This window comes from Juglans regia, chromosome 1, assembly GCF_001411555.2.
Source record: "Juglans regia cultivar Chandler chromosome 1, Walnut 2.0, whole genome shotgun sequence".
Lineage (NCBI taxonomy): Eukaryota > Viridiplantae > Streptophyta > Magnoliopsida > Fagales > Juglandaceae > Juglans > Juglans regia.
In genome coordinates this window covers 23,233,890-23,249,871 of record NC_049901.1, presented here as the reverse complement: position 1 = coordinate 23,249,871, position 15,982 = coordinate 23,233,890, and positions in this window count along the sequence as shown.

Below are 15,982 nucleotides of genomic sequence, written 5' to 3'. Positions count from 1 at the left end.
ATCTTATGAAGAATGTATGAGGATCGAGTGCCCCATACTCTAACCCCGCCATCAAAATAACAATGCTTCGCAAAGTTTGGGATATGATGTGAATGAGGAAGAAAGAACAAATTATAACAACATGATCTAGAGTTATTATGTTTAAAAATTGATAAACAGTTTGATCAAAATATTCCTTCTAATAATGATGAGAAAAAAATAATTCAGATTCAAGTCATCAAAATGAAGAAAAACCTTCTCTTTCTGAACAAAATCAAATTTGTTTGATTTATCATACTATTCTTCCCAAGTGGTTTTCTAAAGTTACTATTATTTTCTATCTTGAATATGAATTTATTGTGTTTGCTAAGTTTAAATTTGCTTCAAAATTTGATATTGATATTGATAAAATTATTTTGATTTTTTTTTTTTTTTGCTAAAACAAAACATTTGAGTTTCGTGCAATAGTAAATCAAATATAAAAAGATTGCTGAACAATTGTCTGGCCAATTATTACAGTCAAAGATCAGTAATTTTAACAAAAAACTAATCGATTATGTTTGTTCTGATCTTTCAAATGCTTTTTGACATAAGAAAAAACATATTGTTATTACTTTATATTAAAGATTTTTCTGAAAAAAATATTCTCACCAAAACTTGACCTATTCAAATGAATAGTGAGACTTTAGAATTTTGCAAAACTAAAATACAGGATTTCCTTACTAAGAATATTATTAGGCATAGTAAGTCTCATTGGTCTTGTGCTGCATTTTATGTCCAGAAAAAATATAGAAATTGAGAGAGGTGCACCCCACCTTGTTATTAATTATAAATATTTTAACAAAGTCTTAGAGTGGATTAGGTATCCTATCCCCAATAAAAATGACTTGATTCATAGGCTTAATAATTCTATCAATAATTTCAAAACTTTAACAATTTTGGTATCAGATATTGGGGGAAGATGGACCAAATGATTGGAGCGAGTGAAAATGAAAGTAATGCAAAACCAGATAACTGATAATAGTGATAAATGAAAAATAAATGAAAGTACATAGTAAGAAAAATAACGTTTATTCATACTGAAACAACTTACAAAATAAGTTTCTTAACAAACTCAAAGGCGTGAGGATTTTTTGCAGAAATCCGGATAGTATGAAAGGGAGAGAGGAGAAGTAACTGCTAATAGAAGAAGAAGTTTCCCTTCCCCTAAGGTGAGGTTCCCCTTTTATAGGCAAAGGATGAGCCTTTAACAAAGCAAACAGTGCAAGCAGTAAAAGCAAACATTACAAACAATATAACAGTACAAGTAGCAGAAAAAATCTTGTCAGAAAAGCAAGCGACCAATCAGTCTTTTATGGATGGTTGTCACTTGGTGCTTCTAAGTATTTTGTTGGTATTTGCCAACAGATCAATCATCAGATAGTCTTGTAGTGTCTTCTGAATCATGCCCAAATATATTATTGCAGGGATTAGTAACTGAAGTTTCAGATGATGCTTCTGACTCAGTATCAGAATTATTCTTATCAGCTTTATCATTGTTCTGCAATTGCTTCTATAGTAGAAAAATCAAATAACTTTTTGTTAATCCTTGGATATGATTCTTCTTTTCCTTGGATTTGGAATTGCATAAACAGATAAAGCAAATTGTTTGCGTGATGCTAGGTTCAAGAAATTTGAAACCAACATTCTTGGTATGATTCAATCTTCTCTGTATAGTGGTCCTGTCCACTTTGAGTGTTTCCCCGATTTAGTTCTTGCTTTGAATGATCCTAACATTTTTAAAACTTTGACTTTAAATATTTTGACATCTGGGTATGATATGGAAGAAGGTAGCAAACCTCTTGCCATAGTTTACCGTATTTATTATCGTACATTAAAAACTAATTTAAATCCTAAAGCTATTTTAAAAAATTTAGGAAATAAAACTTTGTTAATTCAAAATTCTACTCCCGATGCTAATATCCAGGTTCCAAAAATGATTCAGTGGAAAGATATTACTCTCCCAGAGGATTGGACTTTGGAACATGAAGTTCATCTTGCCAAAGTTATTTATGATGAACTTAACCTTGATTATATTCAGTAATATTTGAACGATACTGTTAAAATTAGTTTTGATCAACCTTTGGTTAACAACGAAAGGAGAAATTCTTTTGCTGGAACTAGAAGTTCCTTTGCCGGATTTATTGCTGATAACTCTGAAAGAAGAGGTCAAAATCTCATAAATTTTCTAGAAGATTCAATAAAAACGGTTAAACTTGATTTAAAACTAAAAGGTGTCCCTACCGCCTCTCAGGTTACTTTCGCTTATTACACTACCAAGGATACTAACATATCTAAGGGTAAAGCCAAAGAGGAAGAAGATGATAAAGAAGAAGCAGATGCTAAATTTTTATCTCCAATAGTTTCAAATATGGTTGCTCATATACATCACAGATAGCTTACTATGATTAATAAAGCTTTTCAAATTGATTTAATTGCTTTATATATTGAATATAGTTATACTAAAAATAGTGATAAAAAAAATCTTATCATACTACTTTTTCTGATACTGAAAAATCATGTGTTAAAAGGAAATGGAAAGAAAAAAAATGAATGCCTTATAAAAGCATATACTTTTCTTTGACTTCCTTGAAAATTATTATGTTTCTAAGCTTAGTTTAAATGTTGTTAAAACCAATTTTGTCAAGAAAAAAGAAAGATAGTAGTTAAATCTAACCACCCTTCTTTAAAGACAATTGTTATTTCTAATAAGAGAACTAAATTAAATGTTGTTAAATCCAGATTTTAATGTTCCCCAATAATTCATAGGCTTAGAAATTAAGAATGACTTGACTGGAGGTCCAGACAACTTCAAGAATCAATATCAGTGACTTTTACTCAAAGTTTATTGATGAACACTGGATACATTTAAATTAGTTTCTAAATATCTTTAGACAAAATGGTCTTGTTGTCTCTGCTAAGAATACAAATTGTTCCAAACCAAGATTAGATTTATTGGTTATGATATTTCTGAAAGTAAAATTCGACCTATTAGCCTTGCTATTGAATTTGCTGACAAATTTTTCGACGTCATTCTTGATAAAACCCAGAGCTTTCTTGTTCTCTCAGGTGTGTTGCAGAATTCTATAAGGATATGAGAAAACAATGGCATCCACTCTTTGAATGATTACATTCCAACCCTCGCCCCTGGACTAAAATTCATATTAATCTTATTAAACAAATCAAGATACATGTTAAAACTCTTCCGTGTCTTGACATTCCTACTTTTGGTTCCTTTAAAATTGTTGAAACAGATGCTTCTGACAATATATATATATATATATGATAAATGAAATGACCTTAAACTTCTGTTATCTTTTATGTAATCATTGGTTCTTTTAGAAAGCTACAATTATCATGAGGGATGATGCATTCGCTATTCTACTAATACTTGTATATCCTTGCAAAATCCATATGTATATAATATAGGATTTTAGTGCTAATTATTATATCATTTTAATTAAATTTTTGTCATGTTTCATGTTTGAACATTATAATTAGTTAATCGAATGCATCGATATATATATATATATATAGAGAGAGAGAGAGAGAGAGAGAGAGAGAGAGAGAGAGAGAGAGAGAGAGAGTTGAATGAACACATGATCAATCGAATGGTTTAGCTATCATTTGGTGAATGGTTTTTGTTGTATCAAATGTAAGGACATTATCTATTAAATATTTTAACATGAAACAATAATATTGGACTTTCGATTTTCAATTTTCTATGAACTATGACATTAAATAATAACGATTAGAAAATGTACATCTGTATTTTCAATTTGATAGAGAATTTGACCTAACGATGAGAGAAAGATCACCCTAACAACTTTACATCCAAGTGTCTCCCGATGGCTAGAGAGACAATTATGTTGTAGGTGAGTTTCCTTAACCCTCTCAGTGCTTAAATAGACTTATGGTCATTATGAAATCTAAAAGTATTTGTGTTCTACTATAACTCATTCATTAAGTAATATAATTTGAACTAGTATAAACTCATACAGATAAAGGTGTATGGGATATTGAGTTTTAATAAAACTCTTACATTTTCTCACTTGACTCATACGCCCATAAAACAACATTTTTTGTTCATGAGTTTATTATAAGAAATTAACCATATTGTGCACATTCATTTTTATAAAACTTTCATAATTCAAAATACATTACATGAGTTTCATAATATCAATATCAAATCAACTATCAAAGCAAGTCATGGTGGACCTCTGTTATATAACCAACAAAATTTTTTCTATGTACTAAAACACTTGTAATTTAATTTAACATGATCTTTAATAATAGGGGCAATTAAGACTAATATTGTAATGTCTTGAGTTCCAATTCATGTTCATTACATAAATTATTTTGTCATCATTACTCCACACCATTCAATACAGAGATAAAGTAGAAAGACAAGACAACAGAAACAACTATAATAAATATCTCTCAATGTCCAATAAAAAAATACTCAACATATCAATAATCTTGTTAACATATAAAAATTATGGGTTCAGGCATAAGACTCATCTTTTCAACATGTTCTTTAAACTGTAGTGTTTATATATTATATGAACGTTATTAGTTTTTGTATTTTTTTCTTGAACTCAGATATTTAAAATTTCATTAAATATCCATTATATTTGAGAAATATTTTGAGAAATTCTTACAATACATTCTTAGCAACTTGGTTATAAAGTCGACAGTCCAAATTCCTAATATAAATTTCTCCAGTCATATACTATACATTATGGCCTCAAAGCATGTCACAAACTTAGCTCTTATTGCATATAAAATAGTAAGAGATTTGCTTCATATTTTTTTTTTATAAAATAACTCTACTAGATAACAAAATACACAACCATAAAGATATTTTTCATCATTAAAGCAATCATACAAAACAGAGTCTGAATATTCAGTTACCTTAAGAATATAAGTTCTTCTAAAGGTAACAATAGTCTTTAATTTCTTGCTAATAACCTTGCACTCTTTTTACAACTTTTAGGTCAAATATCCTTGAGTTATTTTGGCAACAACCAAGGATGCCAACTGTAAAATTGATGTTCGGCCTTATGCAAGTTTGTGCAACCATCAAATTCCTTATAACCATCATATACAAAATTTCTTTACCAAGCTAATCAACTCGAGAACACTGTAAAATACTGAGCATGTCACATTTTATTTTTAAAGCATCATGTCCAACAATTCTTCATGCAAAGTCTATCAAAACTTTACGAAACTTTATTGAGACAATCCCAACAATTCTCTTCTTGGTATTAAAATTAATCAAAATTATGAAGGATATCTCATTCATAATTTCATTTTTAAAATTCTTTAGTTCTTTAGAGACATGACTTTATTTTCATACTACGAATCATGATTTATATTTGCCAAATGTCATAGACATACCTGACCATAAATACAAACATACTCCCATTGACCTTTCGAGTATATACATCAACAATAAATTTTTATCTTTAATCCAAAGGTAGTGATGTTATTATCAATCTTCAAAAACAGTTTTCAAAACTTACATCTTATAAGCAGTATTTTTTGTTATTTTTCGTAGACCTCATGATCAAGACTTTTGCTCTACAATAGTTGTCACATCCATTTTATGTACAATTACAACGATAACCCGATCTTCTAATAGCTAATAACCTGATAATGAGAGAAGGGTATCTATGCAATCATGCATGCAATGCCATTGTCACAACCTACACTACAACATGCTTGGGCTTTCATATCGGTTTAGCCTTTGTGACAATTCAGAAACCGTCACGGAATATGTTTTTTAGTCACTAAAGTTAGAAGATAAATAGACTAAGGGAAGGTTTGGGGGTGAGATGAGAATTTTGTGTTTTGTTTTGAAGTTTAAAATATTATGTTTTAATATTATTATTGTTTTGGGATTTGAAAAATGTGTATTGGGATTTGAAAAAGTTGAATTGTTTATTATATTTTGTATGGAGATTTGAAAAAGGTGTAATGATGAGATAATATGATATGAGAATTTTGTGTTTTGTTTTGATTACCAAACCTGCCATAAAGTTCGAACATTAAAGTTTATACATTCAAACGTCTATCAATATGAGTTCAAATATATATAGTATGTTCAAACAAATATTTATACGTATTAACAATTTTGTACTTAATTCAAAAGTTATCTGATCTAAGTGCGAATGTAATCATATAAAATTAAATTTATATTATGTGAACGAATTATGTTCGAACGGTACAAAGGTACCTGCAAACCTTACGATTTTATCATTTGAACATAATGTCTTCTTGTGCGAACGATATGTACAGTTGTTTGAACATATGTGCTTAACATTCGAATGTTTGTATATTGGAATTTAAATTTAAAATTTGAATATCCAAACCAAAAGAAAGAATATAATATTAAACATGAAATTTTAAATTAAAAGATTGTTGAGAAATGAAATACATAAACATGAAATATATTAACTGATATTTTTCTTTATATAAAGATAACAAAAATGATATGAAATGATAAACACAAAAGTAAAAAATGAATTAGTAGAGCTATGGGTACATGTTGTTTAAATATGTATGAAATTCGCCTGACAACGTGTTGACCTTTTCGTTTAGGATATCTAAACGATGGCCTATTGGGGACATAGTTTGGGCTTTTTTGTAGTTTCTACCCCCCCTTTTTTTTTTGGTTCTTTGTATTCTTTGGATGTTGTCTCTGAACAAATTTCTTTTTAGCCCTCGAATTGGCCTTCTATCTTTAAATGAGATTTGTGTTCTGGAAAATCTTTGTATGAGTTTTTGTCCTGGATGATGTTTTGTTTTGTTGTTTCGTGTGGTTTTGCTCCTTCGTTCCTCAGGCACTTAGTCTCCAAGTGTTCCCTCAGCTAGGGTCATAAGGTCTTCTGACCTTCACGTCCGTTTTGACTGCATCGTGAGCACAGTATAAGAATAAGTATATGAAAAGATGAAGTGAAGTGTTTGTTACCTCTCATGGACTATTTATAGAAGGATATGAACGTGGCGTAATGACAACTGGCTCTAATTACCATTCCTATGTACGTATCCTTAATGATCCCTTACTAACTGGGAAAGATATCTCCTATTTTGTAGGAGTTATCTTCCCTATTGTAATCGCATCCAACTATGGATCAAACCTCCTACTTTATGGGAGTTATCTACCATGTAGTTATGGTTGCGGGCTCTTCGGCTGTGGCCCTCTTAACCCTAAGCTAAAGCCTTGGGCTGGTTTCATAGTCGTTGGCCCGAAAGCCCAAGGTGATCCAAATATCCCCTCCAATGTGATAGGTTGTGCGTAAAATTGCATCAATAACCTTAACTCGTTTGGGAATTAGTGTACAATTGGAGTGTCCATTAATTTCTGAATTGTCCAGTTTAGACAGTTTGAGATTATATTGTTCATATTGCACATCGTTATCACTCTTACTTTCCACATTCAATAATGAAAATTTTGGTATCATCTTCATTTGTTCTTCAGGTATACTATTAGCAGAGTGACAATCCCTCTGCTACCATGTATATTTGGGGAACTATATGGACGTGTTGTCAAAATTTCTACTAACACGGAGAGAACAAGATTGACGATATTTGTGCAATATGGATGTCATGATATAATCTCGAATGAGATAGACCAACTACCATTTCGTTAAAACGTGTGGATGTTGGATCATGATGCATGTGATATTGTGTGTCATTACTAATCCATAGGTTATTTTAGAAATTGACAAAAGTTGGATACGTCTTGTGGAGAGACTTGGAAGAGACTATTTTTTGTATGCACGTGGCGTGAAGAACTTTATTGATTTTGCTCGGGCCTCTGCCGATAGTTAAGGTTACATAAAGTGCCCGTGTCGATGGTGCAAAAATCTGAGCACTCTTCCTTTGGATGATGTAGAAGGTCACTTATTTTTTAATGGCATGGATACAGACTAACTCGATGGGTATTGCATGGTGAGCCATATCAATTATCGGGTGTTGCAATTGCTGCTGATTTTGAAGTAAGGCAATAGGTTGATGATAATGAAAGGGATGAGATGTAAGAGATCTTGGATGACATTAAGGCTGTGATGTTTATGGATGAAAGTGAGGACGCCTCAAGTACCCGACTAACTAAGTCTAAGAATTTTTCAAGAATGTGGGAAGATGCCAAGTGTGAGCCTTATCCTAGCTGTAGAAAACATAACAAACCGTCGTTTATTGTACGGCTACTTCACATTAAGTCATTGTGTGGGCAGCAATATTATATATTTATTTAAATATGAGTGTGAGATCTAGGCGGTGGTTGGGTATCGATACATAAAGATACTCACTTCACGAGTGTCAACACTATATGTAAATGGTATGAAGATGATCCATTTGTATTGGCTTGCCAAGCAACCCAAGTGTATTACTTGGTTGATCCAAAGGAAAAGGCTAATGAAGATAGTGGAGAGATAAGATGGTGAGTCGTATAAAAGTTTGTTTCTCGGAATATTTATGATGCATGATCGGCAGTGGAGGATCTTAGTGAAAATGAATGACTCTCCAAGTACAGAAGCCTACCAAGACAGTGGATAGGATATTAATTTATTTGTTTACCTTGGTGCATTGGTACCAATCCCGTCATAAATCTCGGCACATCGACATTAAGTGATCATCCTGTTGAAGAATTTGAAGACTTGAAGGAGGAAGAACTAGAGAATGAGGAAGGAGACGAAAAGGACCAATAATATGATGATGATGACGTTGATAAGCTAGGTCCTATAGATGAGGTGGATGCCGTAATGATGTTATTGAAGGAGATTCTAAAACAAGGAAGGATAATACATCTGAGGATGATGGAGAATAAATGTTGTAAATACTTTATTTTAAGTAGATTGTGGTATAGATTTATCATGATTATTTGTAAGCTAATTCATTAACAATGATAGGGACTTTGAAGGATGCCACTGAAATGACAATGAAGACATGTGCCTCCACCGCCAAGTCTGGAACTAGTTGAGGGCTCTCCACCTGAGGACCCCACCCCTGATGAAGTTCATACACTAGAGGCAGACCAGTCAACACCTGACAGTAAGAACACTATTGTTGACAATTTATTATTTATATCTTATTTCGAGAGAATTAACTGTTTTTAATCATTTTAAATATATTAGTTGATTCCTTGTCACGTCGTGGGTGTTGCTTAACACATAGCCTGGGATGGGAAAAAATGAGGAGGCATTGGAAAATCAAGGTCAATATCTCCACTTACTGCACTGCAGCTGTCGATAAAAGTGGCGCTTGGCTTTCCCCTAGTGTCTAGACACTAGTTAGAACTTTTGCACCCTTTTACATGCGATCTTGGCGAGATGTTTCAAATTAGGTTAAGGATCACATTTGGAATCGTGTACTGGTGAGTTTATAAAGCCCAAGTTTTGCACAAATATTTTAATTATTATCTATTAGGTGATGTTATTGTTTGTATGCACAATATCTTAATTATTCACTTATTAGTAGGGCTGATCTCGGTCCGGTCCGGTCCGGTCTTGGGCCATAATGTGGACCGGACCGGACCTATTCGGTCTACACTTTCTCCACCCTGGACCGGACCGACTCACATATAGGTCCGGTCCATTTCGGTCCGGTCCGGTCCAGGGTCGGTCCAGTCGGTCTGGACATGCCTAAAATGGGCCATTCAGCCCATCTAAATGTGATTTTTTTTTTGTCCAATTTCAATTATTTTCGGCCCATTTCAAATTTGGTATATTTTTTTAACTAAAACTATTTAAAAAATTTGATTTTGAAAAATACAATGATAAAAAAAAAGTTAAAAGTTAAAACTAATCTATATAAAATAAAAAAAAAACCCAAAAAAAAATAATAATAATACAAAATTTATTACAAATTACAAATTATAATCCAAAATTAACAACTTAAACACTTGACATATATGCATCAAAATTCTAGTTGCTACTTGCTACATCCAGCTTACTAATCTTCAAGTCAGACTTCAGTTACTCAAGAGTTAGGACAAGTAGGGCTGCGACAAAAAAAGAAAAAAACAATTATCAAGTAGAAATCAAAATTCTAGCTGCTACATCCAAACTAGCATAATCAACAACTTCGATAGAATTTAAAGCTTATAATATTCTCACCTCTTTAGTCTTTAATCATCATTGGGTTAGGGCCAGTAGGCATTGAATTTGACCCCTCCACAGAATCAGCAAAGCTCGGGTCCCCAACAAGTTCTATCCATAAAAATTTAAAACAAAACAAGTTAAATAAAGTTACATAACATAAAAGATAAAACAAAATAAACCACAAAATATATCAAAGGTAATTTTATTACATACCCATATCCAGCTGCTTCTCAAATTCCTCAACTTCATCCATTAAAGTCCTAAGACTTATTGGAGTAGAAGAAGAACGAAGCCAGTTTTGTGCACATATGAGACCCTCAACACTCATTGGATTTAAACTACTTCGGAAGGTCAAGTACACGACCCGCAGTGCTAAATGTAGATTCATAAGCCACAGTAGATACCGGTATTGTAAGCACATCACGTGCAACCTTTGAAAGTACGCGATATCTAACTGAATTCACCTTCCACCAAGTTAGAAGGTCAAAACTATCATCTTCATCCTCACATCTTTCAGCTAGATATCTATCAACCTCTGACTTACTTTCCAAACTATCTTCTGACTGCAACTGTTGCTTAAATTCAACCAAAATTTTTGCCTTTCTACTAGCCACATTCTCAGCTGAAAGAGCTACATCTTCATGTTGGGAACTTGTGCGCTGAGGAGAATGCCCTTTTTCACTTTCCATGTATGCATCATATATGCGGATAAATGCATTTTTCACCTTCCAACTAAAATCAAGTTTTTTTGCATGATCATGTGCATACATTTTCCCCAACCCAAAATCAAGATATCGCATCTTGTAGCGAGGATCAAGAAGAACCCCAACATAAAGCAACATATTTTGATTTTCCAAGTTCTCCCAATACTTATCAAACTTTCTCTTCATATTTGTGGCCATTAATCCCACCACGGGATTTCGTTCTTCACACTCCATATTAATGGCATCTTTAATAATAACCAACTCCGGGAAAAAAACATTACAAGTTACATATTCACCCTCCGAAAATTTTAAAGTTGCATCATGAAATAATGCAAGGAACCTCACAAACAACTGTACCTTCGCCCAATCGAATGCATTGGGAGGCCCTAACTTCTTTGATTTTCTCGTATTCACCACATGGTCTACATTTTCATCATCGACATCGTCGTCATCATCATCTCTAATACTACTAAGGAAGCATGGATCTTCTTCCTCCAACCGATCAAAAGCCCTTTTAAATTTTGAAGCCCTCTCCAACATAAGATAGGTGGAGTTCCACCTAGTCGGTACATCTAGGCAAACTTGACTTTTAGATTGAATATCTTCCAACCCCACACATTTCTGATATGTACTCCACCTTTGAAGGGATGATTTAACATATTTCACAACACCCCTCACTTTCGCAATAGACTCATCATATTCTTTTAACCCCTCACGAACAATTAAGTTCAAAATGTGAGCACAGCATCGAACATGCAAGAATTCATGTTCCAAGATCGTGTCTTTCCTATACTTTGTTTTTTTTTTTCAAATAAGAAACAGCTCCATTATTAGAACTTGCATTATCAAGTGTCAGTGCAAGTATTTTTGGTCGCCCCCAATTATACAAACACATCTCTATGCCCTTACCAAGGGTATCACCCTTGTGATTTTCAACCAAACAAAATGAAAGAATCCTCTTGTGTAACTTCCAACATCATCAATAAAATATGCTGTGAGACACATATAGTTTAGGTTTTGCACGGATGTCCATGTGTCCGTAGTGAGAGAGACTCGCTGCCCTCGAAGAGCATTTCTCAACTTTTGTTTTTCTTTTAAGAACAAATTAAAGCAATCCTTGGCAACCGTCATACGGGATAGAATTCCTACCCACTTAGGGCAAACCACAAGCATAAACTTCCTGAAACCCTCCCCTTCAGCATGCCTAAATGGCAACTCATCAAGAATAATCATCTCTGCTAAGGCTTGTCGGCAAGCCTCAACACTAAATGCAATAGACACAAGTCCCCCACTACCACTACCACTTCCTCCCTCCACCTTCCAAGCTAGAGTCGTCTGAGATTTATCCGTCTTCTTAAACGGACATTTCTTACACTGGTGCTCAATGTGATACTTCATGTTTTTCGTACCATTGGTCTTCGTATCACATGCATACGAAGCACCACAATAATTACATGCAGCCCTAGGTTTAGTTGGATCACCTTTTGGAATTTTTGTAAAATGATCCCAAACAAATGACCTAACTCTACCTTTTTGTGACCCACCAACTGATTGATCACTTACAGTGGGTGGGGGTGGGGGTGGAGGCATGTTTGGTCTTGACCCTTGCACATCACTTGTAGAAGACTCCATCTATAAAATGGAGTCGGGACAAACAAGACAAAAGAATAAAAGAATTAGAAAACAAGGAAAAATTATATAGTGTTAAAGGCTTAAAGCCTTGTAAATTCAGAATAAAAGAACTATATATTATATTATATATATATAATATATATTATATATATAACTTATGTATATATATATAATATATATCAGTCAACAACTCAACAAGTTCTACAAATTAATGCATCTCAGATTATCAAGTTCTCAACTATATGAGTTATATTTTTCTACAAATTATATGCATCACAGTCACAGATTCCAACAAAGCCTTTCTACAAACAGCAAGAGTGCCAAGTTCCAACACTGCCAAGGGCCCAAGAGTGCCAAAATTTATACAAATTTTATGCATCTCATATTCCCAAAATTTCTACAAATTATATGCATCTCAGTTCGACCAACAAAACAAAATTTTGCTTCAACCAAAAAAAAAAAACATTTCGAAGTCCCTGACCCCGTGACCCGTATGTAAACCTAAAATCAATTTTTTGACACACATCATCCAAGCTCACAACAACTTCACAAATCACAACTAAAGTCAAGAGTCACCATAACACAAGCTCACAGAACCAAAATCGGCGTTCGGCGCCGATAAATACCAACATTCATGATCAATATAGGCGACGATTAAATACCAGAGACTAGAGAGAGAGAGAGAGAGAGAGTACCAAAATCTCGACGGAGGGAGGCGACCGAGGGGCTGGAGGAGGGTGGATGCGAGTCGCGACGGCTAGGGTTTTCCGAATCGCACACGGCACACAAAATCGCCTTTCGGGGGAGAGGGGGGCGAAATGAGGAACTGGGAAGGGGGGAGGGGGGGGAAACTAATGTTGAAACGGCGCCGTTTGGATTGAAATTGGACCCAAACGGCGGCGTTTCAACATGCGGTTTATTAAAAAAAAAACTGAGTTGCGTGAAACGACGCCGTTTCACGCAACTCAGTTTCAAGATCCTGCCGTTTCACGCCCTCCTAGACTTAAACGGCGCCGTTTAAGTCCTATTTTATACTAAACGATGCCGTTTCGGCTTCTTGGCAGTGGGCAGTGCCCAGTGCACTTGAGTTATACAGTACATATTAATATTAATAATACATAATACATTAATAATTTAATAGTAAAGACTTATAGACTTATATATTAATATTAATAATACATAATACATTAATAATTTAATACTATAGACTTATAGACTTATAGTATAATTAGTATAATTTTTTTTTAATACCATAGGTCCATATTAGAGTCTATTAGTATACTAATACTATATAAGTTATAAATTATAACTATATATAATATAATAGATTAATAGTATTAGTAATTTAGTACTAGACTATTAGTATATTTTTTTTCTAATACCATATTAGAGTCTATTACTATACTAATAGTATATATTATATAATAATACATTAGTAATTTAGTACTAGACTATTAGTATATTTTTTTCTAATACCATATTAGAGTCTATTACTATACTAATAGTATATATTATATAATAATACATTAGTAATTTAGTACTAGACTATTAGTATATTTTTTTCTAATACCATATTAGAGTCTATTACTATACTAATACTATATATTATATAATAATAGTATTAGTAATTTAGTAGTAGACTATTAGTATATTTTTTTCTAATACCATATTAGAGTCTATTACTATACTAATAGTATATATTATATAATAATAGTATTAGTAATTTAGTACTAGACTATTAGTATATTTTTTTCTAATACCATATTAGAGTCTATTACTATACTAATAGTATATATTATATAATAATACATTAGTAATTTAGTACTATAAGTAGACTATTAGTATATTTTTTTCTAATACCATATTAGAGTCTATTACTATACTAATACTATATATTATATAATAATACATTAATACTATAGACTTATAGTGATTAGTTATTATCAATCATGATCAATATAAGTTATAAGTTATAACTTATAACCATATAATAGATTAATAGTATTAGTAATTTAGTACTAGACTATTAGTATATTTTTTTCTAATACCATATTAGAGTCTATTACTATACTAATACTATATATTATATAATAATATATTAGTACTATAGACTTATAGTGATTAGTTATTATCAATCATGATCAATATAAGTTATAACTTATAACTTATAACTATATAATAGATTAATAGTATTAGTAATTTAGTACTAGATTAATAGTATTAGTAATTTAGTACTAGACTATTAGTATATTTTTTTCTAATACCATATTAGAGTCTATTACTATACTAATACTATATATTATATAATAATACATTGATACTATAGAGTCATAGACTTATAGTGATTAATTATTATCAATCATAATTAATATAAGTTATAAATTATAACTATATAATAGATTAATAGTATTAGTATTGGACTATTAGTAATATAGTATAGGCTATAGCTATATGTTAGTAATATACTAATATTAGTTATAGTGATTTAGTATAAGTTATAACTATATTACTATAACTATAAGTCTATAAGTCTATAACTATTAACTATTGTCTTGGACTCTTACTCTATGTTAGACTATTACTAATTTACTAATATACTATTAGTATATATTTTTATTAATACCATATTAGACTTTAGAGTCTAGAAGTAGAGTCTAGACTATTAATATAATACTTGTATTAGTATAAATATTAATAATTTAGTATTACTATAAAATTATAAATATTACTATCAGTATAAACTTATAAATGTGTATTAGTTAATAATTACTTAATGATGAATTAGTGATAGAATTAGGTTAATTAGTCAAATGAAAATTATATACTTAATATATATAAATTATTAAATTATATATATATTTAATTCGGTCCGGTCCGGTCCGGTCCGGTCCGGTCCGAAAACCCGCCGGACCGTGGACCGGACCGAATTAATTCGGTCCTCTGATTTTTGGACCGGACCGGACCGGAACAACTCTCGGTCCGGTCCGGTCCGGACCGAATTGGCCGGTCCGGTCGGTTTTCCCGGTCCGGACCGCCCGATTCTCACCCCTACTTATTAGGATGAATTTGAGCTAAATTTCGATAATAAAAAGGAAGTTAGAACTGTGTATAAGTTAATGGCAACATTATTTCGGCATCTCAAGGGATGGTATCATGAACACTTCAAGAGCTTTAAGACTTTGGAAGAGGCTATTCAGGCACCTTTTCAATAAATGAACTTAGATGATTGGAGGAAGTGTTACGACCTTTTTGCAAGCCCAAATTATCCGGTAATTGAGTTTTTTTTCTATAACTTATTTAAATTATGTCACTATCACATATGTTATATTTAACATTGTTACTTTCTCCTACAACACTTGAGTTCTATCAATACACAAAATAGGTTGTCTTTGACAATCCATCATCGTATAGGTTCAAGGTCATTCCAACGTCTTATTTAGAAAATGGTAATTAGTTGTTATATCTAAATCATTTTTTCATATTCTTTAATTAAGTGCTAATGTGATTTAATTTTGCTAATGT